Source organism: Pseudonaja textilis, chromosome Z (assembly GCF_049901715.1).
Source record: "Pseudonaja textilis isolate UNSWEBS1 chromosome Z, rPseTex1.2, whole genome shotgun sequence".
In the NCBI taxonomy this organism is placed as follows: Eukaryota; Metazoa; Chordata; class Lepidosauria; order Squamata; family Elapidae; genus Pseudonaja; species Pseudonaja textilis.
The window spans coordinates 16,829,668-16,845,113 of NC_142008.1; the positions used below are offsets into that span (position 1 = coordinate 16,829,668).

Below are 15,446 nucleotides of genomic sequence, written 5' to 3' on the forward strand. Positions count from 1 at the left end.
TCTTCCTTGCTCTTTTTTTTTGCCTAAGAGCTACTGACTAACAAGAAATTATATTTTGCCATAAGTAAAACCTTAGGAAGGCAAGGACTAACAAAAAAAGCTTGGCAACTTTCAGCTAATTCCTTCGCTTCCTATCATTATTGCTCAACCCCCTTTTTCTTAAAACCTGCAGTTTCGCCCCTGTCCTTCTATTTTTTATTGTTTTTTTCATACAGAATGTATTTTCAAATATAAGTCCTCTCTGTTTTTGCTTTTCCCCTCTTCTGTCTCTGAATAGATTGTTACATAAGCATTTGCCATTGTCAAGGTAAGGAAAATGTAGCTAATTTGCTGGTAATGGCAAAAAAGAAGATTTTGTTACATTTTGTCTTTGCTTTTATTGCTGTATTTTAAAATAAGGGATATGTCTTAATATTACCTTCCAGAGTTGATCTTTGGGTTTCTTTTTAGCAGCATTAACTGACATTATGTTTTTTTTTCTCTCTCCTTTAGTAAGCCATGAAGTAAGTCTTTTAATTCTGTCCAAGATGTTCATATAAATCGATGGCAATGAGAATTTGTTGTTGATGTTGAAGAGCAAAGAATGTTTTTCTCATCCATCTAGCTATCCAATTTAAGGGTAATTGTTTCTGCGCAGGACTCATTCATGCTAATGTAGAGGCATACTTATATTGCTACAAATAATAATGCATTGACTTTGCTAATAATGGATTTGCTTAAAAAAAACATTGTATAACATGTCCTAAACTGGATTTAAAATGAGTACTGTTAACATTCTAATGAGAAGGAATTGGGGCTCTTGTGCTGCTTCCATTCAGTTATCAATAGTAGCCATGTTTTAAGAATTAAGTCAATCTCCAAAAGACACAATTAACTCTTAAAGATCTTAAATCATAACAAGCATTCAGGGCACTATGAACTGATTTTGTCACATTGTTTTATGTGGTATTCAACTGCACCTTTGATTAAAAACAGCTGGTGTTCACCACACCAGAGCAAATGTTTAACAACTCTGCTCTTGTTGTAAATATGAGTTATCATCCAAAGAAGGTTTATTGAAGTAAAATATCTACCATGAAAAAAGAATCATAGTGACAAAAGATTATATGAATTAATTGTTTTAGTTATCCAATTTACACTGTAATTGAATGATCTAGTTAATTATCCCAAAGAGAAGATCAAATGCAAATAATTTTTACTGCACTTCTTTCATGTACATTTAGTTGCATCATGTATTATGGACTCTATGTCAATAATTACATAGGCATCTTAAGATCTGTGACAAAAGTGCGTACAAACATTATTTAAGAGGGGCAGATTTCATTGCAAAAGGATGTACTTTCTAGAACTCAAAAAGTAACAGATACAATATTAATCTTGGTATGGAAAAAAGGATTTTTAACCATTTGTGCACATATGAATTAAATCTGCTGCCTATAAATCAGACTTCAGGTAATCCTCAACTTGAGGATTGAGCCAAAAATGTATGTTGTTACATGAGACATTTGTTAAGTGAGTTTTGTCTCATTTTATGATCTTTCTTGCCATAGTTGTTAAGTGAATCACTGCAGTTGATAAGTTAGCAACATGGTTGTTAAGTGAATCTGCTTTCCCTATTGACTTTACTAGTCAGAAGGTCACCAAAGGTGATTATATGACCTTGGGATACTGCAATTGTCATAAATATGAACCAGTTGCCAAGCATCTGAATTTTGATCACATGAGCATGGGGATGTTGCAAAGGCCATAACTGTGAAAAACAGTCATAAGTGACATTTTTCAGTGCTGAACAGACACTAAATGAGCTGTTGTAAGTTGAGGATTACCTGTAGTAGGCTATGTAACTCGGTATTGACTATTATAATGAGCAGCAATTTCTATTATTTCTCAAATTAAGTCTCATCTTTCTTAATTCATTTGTATGAAATGATATGCTGGTGTCTGAATTTATGTAGGTAAAGATGTACTCTAACATTGGGCTTTTATTTCCATTCAATATCATCAATTCATTATTCAACTTTTCAGTTATTTTCAGTCTATTCTGTAAAAATCCTCTTTACTGAAGACGTTTAGGCTGATACTGGATAATATGAAAGCTGCATCATTGATTTAAGCATGTGAATAGCCACGTCATGCTACTTTAAAACAGCTGAAAAGCATACATGGGTAAACTATCCCTACCATCATTCTTGAGTGGAGTACAATCCATACCATCACTGTGTTTACTTAACACAAACAAATGTGTTAGGCATTGTATAGAACCCAAAGTAGGCATTCTCACTACATCAGAAGAACTAATGGAGAATTTGTGACTGTCCACATATTGGATTCCAATTTTCATTAATCTGAATTAATTAGACTAATGATCTTGTAGTGCAGTGGTGTCAAACTCATGGCCCACGGGCCAAATCCAGCCCACGGGCTGTTTAAATCTGGCCCATGGGGTCACCCTGGAGATAGCTAAGGACCAGCCCACAGTGCCTCTGGCAGCTAAAATGGGACGCGGGTCCCCCGCGTCTTGTTTTGGCTGGCAGAATGCTGCAGGAGGCCAGACAGGCTGAAAACAAGATCTGACCAGCAGAGCCTTAAATCTGGCTCACGGGGTCGGCCTAGAGATAGCAAAGGACCAGCCTGTAGTGCCTCTGGCAGCCAAAATGGGACACATGGCCCCCCGTGCCCCTTTTTGGCCAGCAAAGTGCTGCAGGAGATATCTGTCCTGTCTCCCCACCCAGCCAGCCCACAGAGGAGAACCACAATGCTGATTCGGCCCTCAAAGAAATCCAGTTTGACACCCCTGTTGTAGTGCAACTTTCAGATGACCACAGGTAACAGCTCTCACATTCTTAACTTAAAGACACAGTCCTGTATACATTCCCAATATATCACCCTGTATTCAGCAAGATTTGAGGAAAATACAGTAGAGTTGCATACATACATAAAGAATGCGAACACAAGCATTGTCCTCTGATAATATAAACATGATAGCATGAACAGGCCCTGCATATAGCTTTTATTTTTGTCCCCTTTAGCTAAAAGGAAAATCACATTCCTGGAGCTCTAGTCTAATTTTAAATTATTTGACTTTGTTTAAATGACTGTGGGGTTAATTGTTTTCTTGTCATTGGAACAGATAAGTTTTAGCAGCAATCCACCTGATATCACCATTATGCATCCTCCATTAGTTTCAAAAAGTGGTAGTTAGCTTAAGCCAGTAAAGCAGAGGTTTCCAAACTTGGCAATTTTAAGACTTGTGGACTTCAACTCCCAAAATTCCTCAGCCAGCTATTCTGGAAGGATCCACAAGTTTTATTCTGAAGTCCACAAGTTTTAAAGTTGCCAAGTCTGGGGACTCCTGCAATAAGGTATGTAAGACAAAAGCATTACCCATTGCAAACTTTCGTTTTGTAATTCCATCCTAATGCAGCTCTCCATGCAAAGAAGGATCTTGTAAGTGTAATACTACAACATCATGGAAAGTAAAGTTCAGAATGTTTTGTTTTGTTTTTTAGCACTGAGTGAATATGCCAGAGCAAATATGTGAACTTAGCCAGATTGCTAATTGTATGAGCAAAGTAAGGAAATCCCGGTTATGTAGCTGTTTAATCCTGGAGCAGAACACCGAGTTCTGATGTTAGAAATTGAATGAAAACTGCCCTTCAGAAAAAGAAAAAAAAATGATACTGCAACTTTAAATGAGATAAAAAAAAATCTTGCACTGAAAAATATATTTAAGAATTATATGTTTATAAAGTTATTAATTTGTAAAGGCAGTGTTACAAAATGTTCAGTTTATATTGTTTTAGATTGTTTCATAATTTTGAAAGTGTAAAATAACATATTTTTTCTTTATCAAAAAAAACCTATAAAATTTCTTCTGTAGTAAAATGATTTCATTTTACTGGTATATGATTGCTTCATGTTTTGTATCATTATAAATTTTGTGCAAATTTTTTTACAGAATTTTTTTATTTTCTATGACAATATGACACTTTTAAATTGTTATTTCAAAATGAACAGCAAAGCCTTAACTTTAAATGACGTTTGTATTCTCGGACACTGAATAGCATTTAAAAAAAAGGATTGAATTGTAATTTAAATTTGCAGACAATGACTACTACATTCCAAAGAAACAGTTGAATTAAACATTTTCATAAAATACCCATACATTCATGACTTTTATTATCCTTACAGTTCTGTCAATTAAAAAAAACATTAACTTTAAGACATTCTTTAAGAAACACAATTGTAATTCATATACTGCATATCCTAAACCGTCTAGCAATGAATACCACATTCAAAATTTACATTCAGGACTTCCAGAATATTCCACAAGACATTACTGTCATTAGTTTATCAGATACTGAGGTCAAAATTCTTCATTGAAGCTCAATTAAATTGGGGCCTCTACTGATATTCCAAATACTTCCTTGAGAACAGAATAAACACCAGACAGTTTTCTGCATCTAGATGAGTTTTGCTGAATGATCTTTACAGGGATAGCAGATACATTTGGAATCTTAAAAACATCTCTCACAAAATGTTTTCCATGAGAAAAAAAAAATTTGTTCCAAAATGGTTGCCATCATAAACCTAATCACTAGGCAAACATCTTACTTAAGTTTTTGTTAAGCTTATGGGCATTTTCAAACAATGCAGCCACCCATGAATATCTATTTGTGACCTGGAAAAATGATGATAAAGAAAAATGATGCTTCAATCTGGCCCTTTAGTTTTCAGCCTTCTATTTATGTTTTAGTTTTTAAAAAAATCTAAATTAGCATTAGGTAGACGAGGGAGCATGATGAATGACAATGAAGACTGATAGCCACAATTGTACTACACTGTGTAGTTCTCGTCATGGATTAACTACTAAGCGAATCAATCACAGAAAAAGGACATCAAGGGAAGAAGGATACCACAGAATTCTTCCTCCTAGGTATCATGCCCCTAACTTATTTTGCTTTACCATCTTTGGTAGAGTGTTAAAAAAATTAAAAATATGATTAAGAATAGTTTTCAATAAAGTTTTGCATTTGCATTTTCCCTTTATAACAATTTTTATCAAAAATGCATTTAAACTGTTGAAAATTCGCATATTTTGTTGTTGTCCTGGTTATAATAAATAATGTGTTTATATTGCTTACTACTATTTAGTGTTAATAAAGTTTTTAAAATGGTATTTCCTTATTTATATAGTTGTGGGAATAGCCTGGAAGAAAACTGAATTTTTAAATTTCTATTTCATGTTCAGTACTTCAACACTTACTGAGTCTTAATATTTTGTCAGTCAAGGGAAGACCAAGAGTGGTTATTGTTGGGCTGTGCCTTAAGGCATCAGTAGCTTTAATCTAGTTCTGCCATGATCTCTGAAAAATAGAACATCGTTATAGCTATACATTCTTTGACCAGGCAGTAGAATTGACAAGGAAAGAGGTAGAAAATTGACAAATGAAGAAAACAATGGCCAGATAGCATGAGACCAGCATGGTCAAAATAGGTCATAGCCAACAAGTGTTTCTTTATAAATTTTATCAGATTTGCACAGAATCTAACTGGTCCTATTAAACATGGAACTGCAGTATTATTCTCTGGTCACTACCCCATGGAAATGGATGAATTGATTCTCCAGCAAAGAAGTTGGGCTTGGCGTTCATGAAACTACAAAGTATAACAATCCAGCTACTTCAAATCAAAGACCTATTTCTTCCAGTACTGAATCCAGTGGTGGGATTCAGCTGTTTCACACTAGTTCAGGTGAACTGGTTGTTAAATTACCCACCCCTGCGATCAAAGTGGATCCTGGGAGCTGCATTGCGCTACAATGGAGAACAGAGGAGCTGGCACAAGGGAACAGAGCAACAAGGCAGCTGGTGCAAGGGAAGGAGAAGGCTGCTTTCCCTCTTTCCTGTTCCTCCTCCTTCCCTCGTGCTGGTTGCTCCATTGCCCATTTCTCCATTGCAGCGAAACTTTGATAGCAAGGTTGGGGGGGTAATTTAACAATCAGTTGACCTAGGGTCAGGTTGGCTATCATGCAAGGCTCTTCCCGCATGTGAGGCAGAGCTGGAGGACAGGAATGAGCCAGACCTTGCACAACAGCCAACCTTACCCTGGATGAACCGTTCTTTACGTTATTTGAATCCCACTACAGACTCTAATTCTACAGTTAAAATCAGAAACCTATGGAAGGACACGATTCTAATAGCAGTCTTGCCTCCACTGCCAGCTAAAGGTTATACGGGATCATCTTCTGCCATCCAAAGATTTGCATTTTTAGAATAATTCTGGAAGATAAGTGATAGTGTCCCTTAATTTTGGTACCTTAGCCTATACCTATTCAGTCTTAGTCTAAAGCTGGCCTTTCTTCACTTTCAACAAGACATAAACACTACCATGTAATACCACATCCACATGGGATTGATCAATTGTGCAAGAACTTTATTCAACATTGGATTAAAATCGGGGAAACCCAAATTCAGCTTTAATTCAACCATTGAACCTAGATAACTTAGATTAAATATAAACCTGTTTTACTGAATTTTGGTGAAAACAAAATGGGAAGACAAACAATCCTATTTGCTGGTTGGAACTCCTTGAGGAATACTTGGGACAATAAAAATATCAATATCTTAAATACGTTCTAAGGGTCTATTGAAAAGTAGACACTCAATATATTTTGCTGAGGCTTTTTAGAATGTGGGTGAGAATGGAAGAAAAACATAATGTTAGGAGATTTGTTAGTATCTGCACTGGCTAGGAAATTTGGGAAATATAGACCTAAGATTGAACAGAGGACATAATGGTTCCTATGCACTACATAATACATACATTTGTATAATAAATGTGAACATTCTACTAAAACATTATCTCTCCCACAATTGAAGTGAATGAAAATGTTATATAGGAACAATTCAATGTGGAGAACAAAATAACCAGAGAAATCTAAATAGAAGTAGTCTTCATTTAGCAACCTCAATTAGGACTGGCAACTTAATTATTAAGTGAATCACCTGCTAAGTGAAACCACAACTTATCTTTATAATCTTACTTTAGCTTTCCTTTCTTTACAGACCTGCAAAATCATAACAGTAAGGATAACTTATAATATTACTTTCTTATTATCATTTTGAACAGACAATAGATAGTAAAATAGCTACATGAGGATTAATTTAAGGACCATTATGGATTCACCTAATATAGCTATTATGAAAAAAAACTTGATGTTTGATATTCTCTAAAGCAGAGTTTTTCAATCTTGGTAATTTTCAGATGCATGGACTTGCTGGAGACTGGCTGGAGAATTCTGGGAATCCACACATCTTGTTGCCAAAATGAAAAACACTGCCCTAGACACAGAACTAAAAAAATAGTCTTCAGTGTAATTAACTAATATAGATAACCAGAGTGATCAAGTTCAGCAGATGGGTGGGGGATTTAACTAAGCTTTAATTAATCACAGCTCCTTAAGCTGGCAAATTATTAGGTACAATGAGAGGATCTAGCAATTATCACTGTAAAATGAATTTGCTGGATTGCTAGAATCAATAATCATTCATAAGAATAAATTTAGCACTTTTAGCAAGATAATCGAAACTAAGCTTAGAATTGTGAGATGAAGGGAAAATGAAGATTTTTTTTAAAATGAGAAATTAGGAATCAGAAAGATGAGAAAGATTTGATAAATTAGCACCCAAAATGACAAAGCTAGCAGGAAAGTCAAAATTATAAGCTCAATACTAAAGGGATAATCTATTATTTAATTGAATTTTAATTTTTGAGGCTTAAAGCTCATCATGCCAGCCTTTTAAGTAGCATGAACTACTCAAGGAAACCATAGTTTTCATATGCTGCTTTTTTGGAATATTGTAGAAGAAATATTAGCATTAAATAAGAGCACATTAACTAAAATAGAGTTAAATAAACAAAGGAAAGAATTATGGGAGATAAAGAGGCATAGTTTCACAGCAAATAAATTTTGATTCATAGCACCAGAAGGCAAGAATAGGCAATGGATGGAAACTGAACAAAGAGAAAAGTAAACCTAGAAGTAAGGAGAAATTTCCTGATGGTAAGAACAATCAAGCAGTGGAACAATTTGCCTTCAGAAGTTATAGGTGTTACAACTTTGGAGGATTTTAAAAATAGACTGAACAGCCATTTGTGTAAAATGTTATAGAATCTCCTAGTTGAATTAGAAGACCTTCAAGGTCACTCCCAACTCTATTCTGTTATAGTTATTTTTCTGAGAGGTTCCCTGGAACAAGTGGAGATGCATGCCAAGTATCCTTTTTACTCCAAAATGTAGATTTGCCATGTCACAAGAAAGCACAATAGCATTCCATTCCACATTTTGGCTAAGCTTCCTTAAGTATCTCTGTGTTAGAAAATATGACTTAGGGAAAACTTACATCTCAGCAGCTCCCCACATCTGATGCATGTTCCAGGCATCTAAGTGCTCAGACCTTAATATTGTCACCGCCATCAGCAAGCTGCCGGTGGTGCAACTCTCACATCAACAGAATGAATGAGCTGAAATATTTGGCTTGGTTTTAATTGTTGAGAGGTTGAAGGCATGTTAGCTTATTTTATGGCAAATAAGAATTTTATACTCTCCAGAGCAGTGGTCTTCAAACTTGACAGCTTTAAAACTTGAGGGCTTCAACTCCCAGATTTCCTCCTCCAGTCATGTTACCTCAGGAATTCTGGGAGTTGAAGTCCACAAGTCTTAAACTTGTCAAGTTTTAAGACCCTTGCTCCAGAAGCTTAAGATCTTTATTGTTAGCATATCTGACAGGAAAAACAAAGACCAAAACATTTACCACCACCAATTACCATTTTTCTGTTGAATTACAGAATATCAATACAGTGCAAAGATTTTGTGGTTTCTGTTGATGTTGTTATCAGCATCATATCCCAATTTTTTGCCTGCGAGGTACCAATTGATATATAAAAAGTAGAATCTTTTGCTTAGTATAACTTGTCAAGGACAATTAACAAAGAGAAAAAAAATCACTGCTTTGATTTTTTAAAAACTGGTTATGTATTTGACAAATGAATAGAAACAGCAGTCAATGACAAAGCAAGAACTTTCTACAGTCATTGGGTCTCCAGCAAATATTATTTAATCGTGGTACCAAAGGATACTTCCAAAGTTCAAAAACAACTTACAAGTCATAAAAAGTTATTTAGTAAATCCTGCAATTCCCTGATAAATAATTCAGTTCATCCAAAATCACATTCAAAAGTTTAATGTAATTCAATGAGTCATTTAAAAAGATTTTCAATAATAACTCTTGGGGAAAATTGTGATAAAAATGTTCTGTCAGGGAAAACTTCTGCTTAGTTTTTCTGGAACGGTTGAAACTAAGCAGCAACTTCTTAATGGGCTTTGGGGAATCACATCCAAGCAGAAAACTTGAACACCAAATGCAGAAATATAAAGTAAGATTTTGAAGCATTTCTATGTGACTTGGCATAAACTCAGTATGATACAGACAACAAAATTATGCTGTGTGCTTTGTAGATTACACTTCACAGGAATAGCTTTTGACAGCAGTTTTCTTTCTGAATTCCCCTCAGCCACACACTAATTAAACTCTATGCATTTTCTAGTAACCTAAATTAAATTCTTGCAAGTCATTACTTTTGATTTGATGTCAGAGACTAATCTATTTTCTTGTTGTGTTTCTGCAAATATTCCAATCTGTACCATCATAAAATGAAAGATGGCAAGAGTTTTTAATCAGGTGTTTCCAGACCAGGCTACTGTCATCATGAAGGTCCAGATGATATTATAGATGTATTTTAGAGCATTTTTTCCACACCATTCAACTTAACTGGAAAATTTCAATAATGAGAATATATCTCCTGCTTGCAATTTCAATATCATTTTCTTTTTTTTTTCCTGTTTGTAATTTATATGCCAACCACTTCTCTGGTTTGTTTGCAAATTCAAAATGGTTTCCTTTACATACTTCATCCACACTGCTAACATACTGAAGATAATTGTCTTTGTAAAAGCTTAATTTGTTGAAAAATATTTATCTTCTCTGAAAATTTCTTTAGTTCATCTTCTTTTCTCTTTATCTCATTCAGTTTCAATCCTGAGTTTTCATTCTCGTTTTGGTTTCATGACTGTATTTATTGTATAAAATAAAAGCCTGAATTAAAATTACTTGCACCCAAACTATTCTTAAATCATACCTTCATTTAAGTTATTTTCAAAAAATATTTTAATTTTTTACAGTTCTCCACCATTGCTTCTTTCTGCATGTTACATTTAATATCCATATAAAAGAATTATATTTCCTTTTATAAATCAAAATCATAGGATTATGATCTGAAAAAGTCTTTAAGTAGTATCTACCTTAGAAAGTTCTTTAAAATTGAAATCATGGTTATTATTTAAAAGCATCTGTATTTTTTTAAAAAATAGGGGTACTATCTTGAGTTCCAATTTTCTCCGTATATCAATCAACCCTAAAATATCCATCAAATTTAAAAAATGGGTAATTTTTCTAGAGCAATTTTAATATTTTTTCTTTTCAAGCTGTAGGAAGATCATTCCATTCTGATGGCCCTATTCAATTTCTACTTCACATAAATATTCTATTTGTGGATAGTTTATTTGTGGATGGATATAACTTTGCAAAAGTTATTAATTCCCCATTCCCCTTCTGCCAATTAATGTTTGCATCTTCTACTTCTTTTTTGCTTCTTCTTTGCTTTTTTGTTATCTCTTTTTTACTCACTGACTTTTGTAACCATCCATTTATTAATAATGATTGGGGAAACATTGGGAATGTTGACAAGTAGGCTCAATCAAGTTTTACTACCTCCCTACAACTTAACCACAGAACTTTAAAAGATTTATTCGTTTCTGAAACCGAAAACAATGGACTGATTATAGCAATACCTGTATGCTGGAAACAAACAAACAAAAAGGGCAAAGAAAAGAAGAATTGATTGATCTACCCAATAAACAAGATAACACAAATATCTAGACTAGACTCACAGCCAATATAAAGACATGCCTAGAGGTTGGAGTCAAGTCAAAAGGGATGGAAATTATGCTGGTAAGAAACAAATGACAGCATGAAACAGTTGATAACATCCAAGGATTGCTAAAGATGGAGAAGAATGAATAAAAAAAGTATTTGTATGGCAGAGTTAAATGGATAATACACAATCAGACAGTCATAAATATAGAAATCAATAAAAGGCCATCTAGCTTATTTCAGGCCCATCTATTCAGTTCCCTCATAATTTATTTATCTCTTTCCTACAAAATAATTAGTAAATCTCAATCCAAAATAGCAATGTATTATAGCAACACACCTGCAGAGAAAATGGATTGAGGTAAATTCAGTGTGCGATTAATACACTAAACAGACAGACTCCCCTAATTATTGTACCCCTAGATAATATCCACCTAAGCAGGGGTGGGCTTCAAAATTTTTAGCAAAGTGTTAAAATGCCCGGTTGCTAGGTGGATGTGGCCATGGTGGGTGTGACCCAGTCGGTTTCCTGCACCATGGTGGGGGGATTTTTGCCCTCCCCATGCTCCAGAGGCTTTCCTCAAGTCTCTGGGAGGGTGAAAACGGCCTCCCGGGCTCCGGAGGCTCTCTGTAAACTGGAAATGTGCCCATTTCCTGCCTTCCCGAATTTCTGAGAAGCCTGTTTTTTGCCCTCCCCAAGCTGCCATGTGCACCCTGAACTTACCTACATCCAAAACGGGCTGCAAGGGGACCCCTCAGAGGGAGGGACAATGTGGTTGGGGCCAGCCAGGAATGGGATTTGGAGGTTCTCCGAACTATACTGAATCTTAGCTAGGGGTTCTCCCGAACCCCCAGCAGCCCACCCCTGCATATAAGCCAAGAAATAGATCTTTCAAGATCAGGCGGGTGACCAGCTATTTGAGGAGTGTGACCAGAACATACCCATCAAGTCATAATTTCAATCTGAAGCATTCCAACTGTCTCCTATCCTGTCACTGGGTAGGGGCACTCAAATAATTCACAAATATAAATAAAAAGAAGTTTTGTCTACCTTTTTAATGCTCTGGTAATGGAGGCTATAGCAAAAGGCCTTCTTACAATGATCAGCCAAAATAAGAGAACTCCTTTCTTGTTTCTTGAGTAAAATGTGTTTTAAAAGACTGTGAGCAATGTGAAACAATTCTATCTGTAAGCTTCATTCCCCTAACTCATCAAAGTAAATCATAACATGGGTTTTAGTCAGTGCTGCTTGAAAGATATTTATGAGCAAATGTGTGATTGGTGAAAATTATGTTATTCTGTTTTGATGAAAAGCCACTTCTTTTCTACAAGTATCACAATAGCACTAGCAACAGCAAAAGCAAATTAGATTTATATGTCACTTCATTTCAACATTTTCTAGGCAGTTTATAGAGTCAACATATTGCCCTCAAAAACTGGGTCCTCAATCTGGAAAGACTGAAAGACTGTATCAACCTTGAGTTGGTCAGGATTGAACTGCTGGCAATTGGCAGAGTTAGCCTGCAATAATGCATTCTAACCACTGCACCAACAGATCTGCAATGTTACAGAAATGCCCAAAAGGGCAGAACTTGTGATATGAGATCCTGAAGACACCACTAATTCCAACTTAATTTTTTTTCCACCACCAACCTTTGTGGAAGATGACAAGAATAGTCAATTCCACCACTCAATGAAATTGAAATTAGATCTCCCTAATCCTACTTCATTACTTTAGCCACTATGTCATTTAGGCTTTACATTCCAGTCAGTGACACATCATATGATTTACATTCATCAATTAATAGTCTGTAGAAAGAAGAAAATCATCAGAACATTCTACATCTTTGCAAGGATTTCATCCAATATTGAACAATTTCATTGAGTGAGAGCTAGCACCGACAGGCTTAATTATTATGGGTATCTTGAGTCCCAAACCAGTTTGGGACTCAAGATACCCATAATAATTAAGCCTTTAAGACTAGTCCTAACCTGATGACTCTGGAGCATTTTGAAATGAGCTTTTCTGGCAGAAGAAGCATAATTACTCTAAGGATAGATATTCTTCAAGTAAAAGTAAACATGAATCAAATAAAAGAAATATTACCCTGTGGCCATTTTAAGGAAGAATCAATTTTTAGGCATTTGGAAGTTCCCAGAAGTTGAATGAAGCAGAGCAAATAAAACAACATCCTTCAGTAAGAGTTTCTTTGTCACTTCCGGATTTTATTAAAGATGGCAAAACATGTCCCACATGCCCTAGTATCCATCTGCTCTTACACATAAAGTTGGTAGTAGTCATCTCTTCTTATAGAATAGTGGAAAACAGGACAAAAAAGTTCTCCAATCATCCTGGACTGGTGGGCATATCTAAAATCATAAGAAAATGATCATCAAATCATAACAAAACAATTACATTAGGGATGCTATAGGTCAAAAAATGTTGCTTTCACAGAAAAGGACTTGAAAATAAGGCAATGAAAATAAGCCCCTGCCTCCAAATATCGTAGAACAAAGACATATGCAATTATCTACTCCAGCAGCAATCCCTTTCATGAAAAGTCAGTGAGAAGTTTAAAAGGTAGATAATTTGTCCGAGAACAAACTGTAAAACAAAATTAATAAATTGATAAATTATCAATGGACTACATTTATTTTAAATTGATTGACTAATTGATCGACTAATTAATTTCAAACCTGCCTTTCAGTGAAGATATCTAGCAAATGCAAGACTTGTGATAGACTGGGTGATATCTTAAATTCTAGGGTCTTTGTTTTTCATATGTATTTAGGAAAAATAGTGATCCAGAGATTGAAAGAGCTGAATTATAGGAGGACAGGATGGAAAGGAGGGACATGATCAAAATATTTAAATACGTAAGGGTGTGAATAACATTCCAGAAGACAGTATTTTCAATATTAAGCAACCATCAAGAACACAAGGGCAAAACCTCGAACTGGCAAGAGGAAAGTTCAAAAGTAATGCTACCAAGTATTACTTCATAAAAAAAAGTACTAGAAGCTTGGATCCAACTGCCAGCAGAGGTAAAGAATCAATCATCAGTAACTGAGTTTAAACGTGTTTGAGATAAAGACATGTCTATCATATGGCAATCATTAAATAAATAAATAAATAAATAAGGAAGGAAGGAAGGAAGGAAGGAAGGAAGGAAGCAAAATAAAAATAATAAATAAATAAATAAATGTAAAATAAAAATAAGAAATAAATAAATAAAAGTTGAAAATTAATAATTTGATTAATTAATTAGTTAAAAATAAAAACAATCAAAATACTCAAAAGCAGGCACTGGGGCTTTTACAGCCATCAGTTTTCCATGTTCAAATTCAATATCCTATTTTTTACAATGTCTTATAACAACTGCCTGGGAAGTTCATGGTAATCTTTGTATCATATTCTTTCACAATAATTTCCAACTGATAGAGGGAAAATGAACCCACAACTTCTGCAGACAGATTGTTCCATTAATGTACAGATCTTGCCAAAAGAAAATGATTTTCCTTATAGTTAAAAGAAATTAAGGAAGCTGAAATTTATAACTACTGTTTTTTGTTAGTTTATGTGATGGTAGAAAATATTTCCACACCATCTTAGCAGATCACACTTTTTATATATTAAGCACTGATATCTTGTGTCTTCTTTTCCTCAGACAAAACCTCCCAAATTCCTCCAGTCATGATGACTTTCATATTCACTGTTCCAGACTAGCAGGCTCGAAAGCCTGCAAACCTGATTGGCCCGCTGATAGCCGATCGTGATTGGTCACCATAGACTGATGCGATTGGCCAGTAAACGGGCTGCCGCGATTGGCCCTGCCAAGAGCGGCAAACTCAAATCGCCTTCATTGGCTGCCTAGCCGCAGCCAGCCCTATATAAGGGGCTGCTGCGGCTGGGATTAGTTGCTCAGATCTGAAGTCACTAATAAAGAGCTGTTGTTGCTATCTGAGTCTTGCCTCCATTCTTGAACCATCCTCCCAGATTTAACAATCACAGCACTGTCTTTAAGATATTTACAAATTATTTGCTCAGCATATTTCTAGGGTTTGTTAGGGTTACTCATCTTCTTTTTTCCCTTTTTTGCTTTCCTCCAATACTCCCACATCTTCCCAGTTCTTCAGGACTCCTCAAACATTATTGTCAGAGGCCTCCAACAGCTCTTCAGCCAGGCCTTTCTTCAGCCTGGAGAATTAGTCATTCAAATTAGCTAGAAAAATAATATTCAATGCTGCATCTCCATAGCTATCTCTCTCTCAAAAAATAAAAACCAAAAACCAATCTGAGTTAGTGGATGCCACTATTCCTGAGACAAACAACATTCTTAAATACATCATCACCATGCAATCATACCAGAGGTGGTATGCAGTAGGTTCTGACCAGTTCTAGAGAACCAGTAGTGGAAATTTTGAGTAGTTTGGAGAACCGGCAAATACTAC

General features: G+C 35.2%; 1 protein-coding gene across 4 annotated transcripts in view; it reads left to right on the forward strand.

Annotated features, from left to right (window-relative positions):
- NRP1 (neuropilin 1) overlaps window positions 1–4,158 on the forward strand; it is a 151,433-nt gene extending 147,275 nt beyond the window's left edge. For 2 of the 4 annotated variants that reach the window (XM_087917508.1, XM_087917511.1), the window contains exon 21: window positions 493–4,158. The gene's annotated coding sequence lies outside the window, so the exon portion shown is untranslated. The remainder of the gene's footprint in view (window positions 1–492) is intronic. The other 2 variants (XM_087917509.1, XM_087917510.1) reach the window with 2 other exon arrangements.
- The last annotated feature ends 11,288 nt before the right edge of the window (window positions 4,159–15,446 follow it).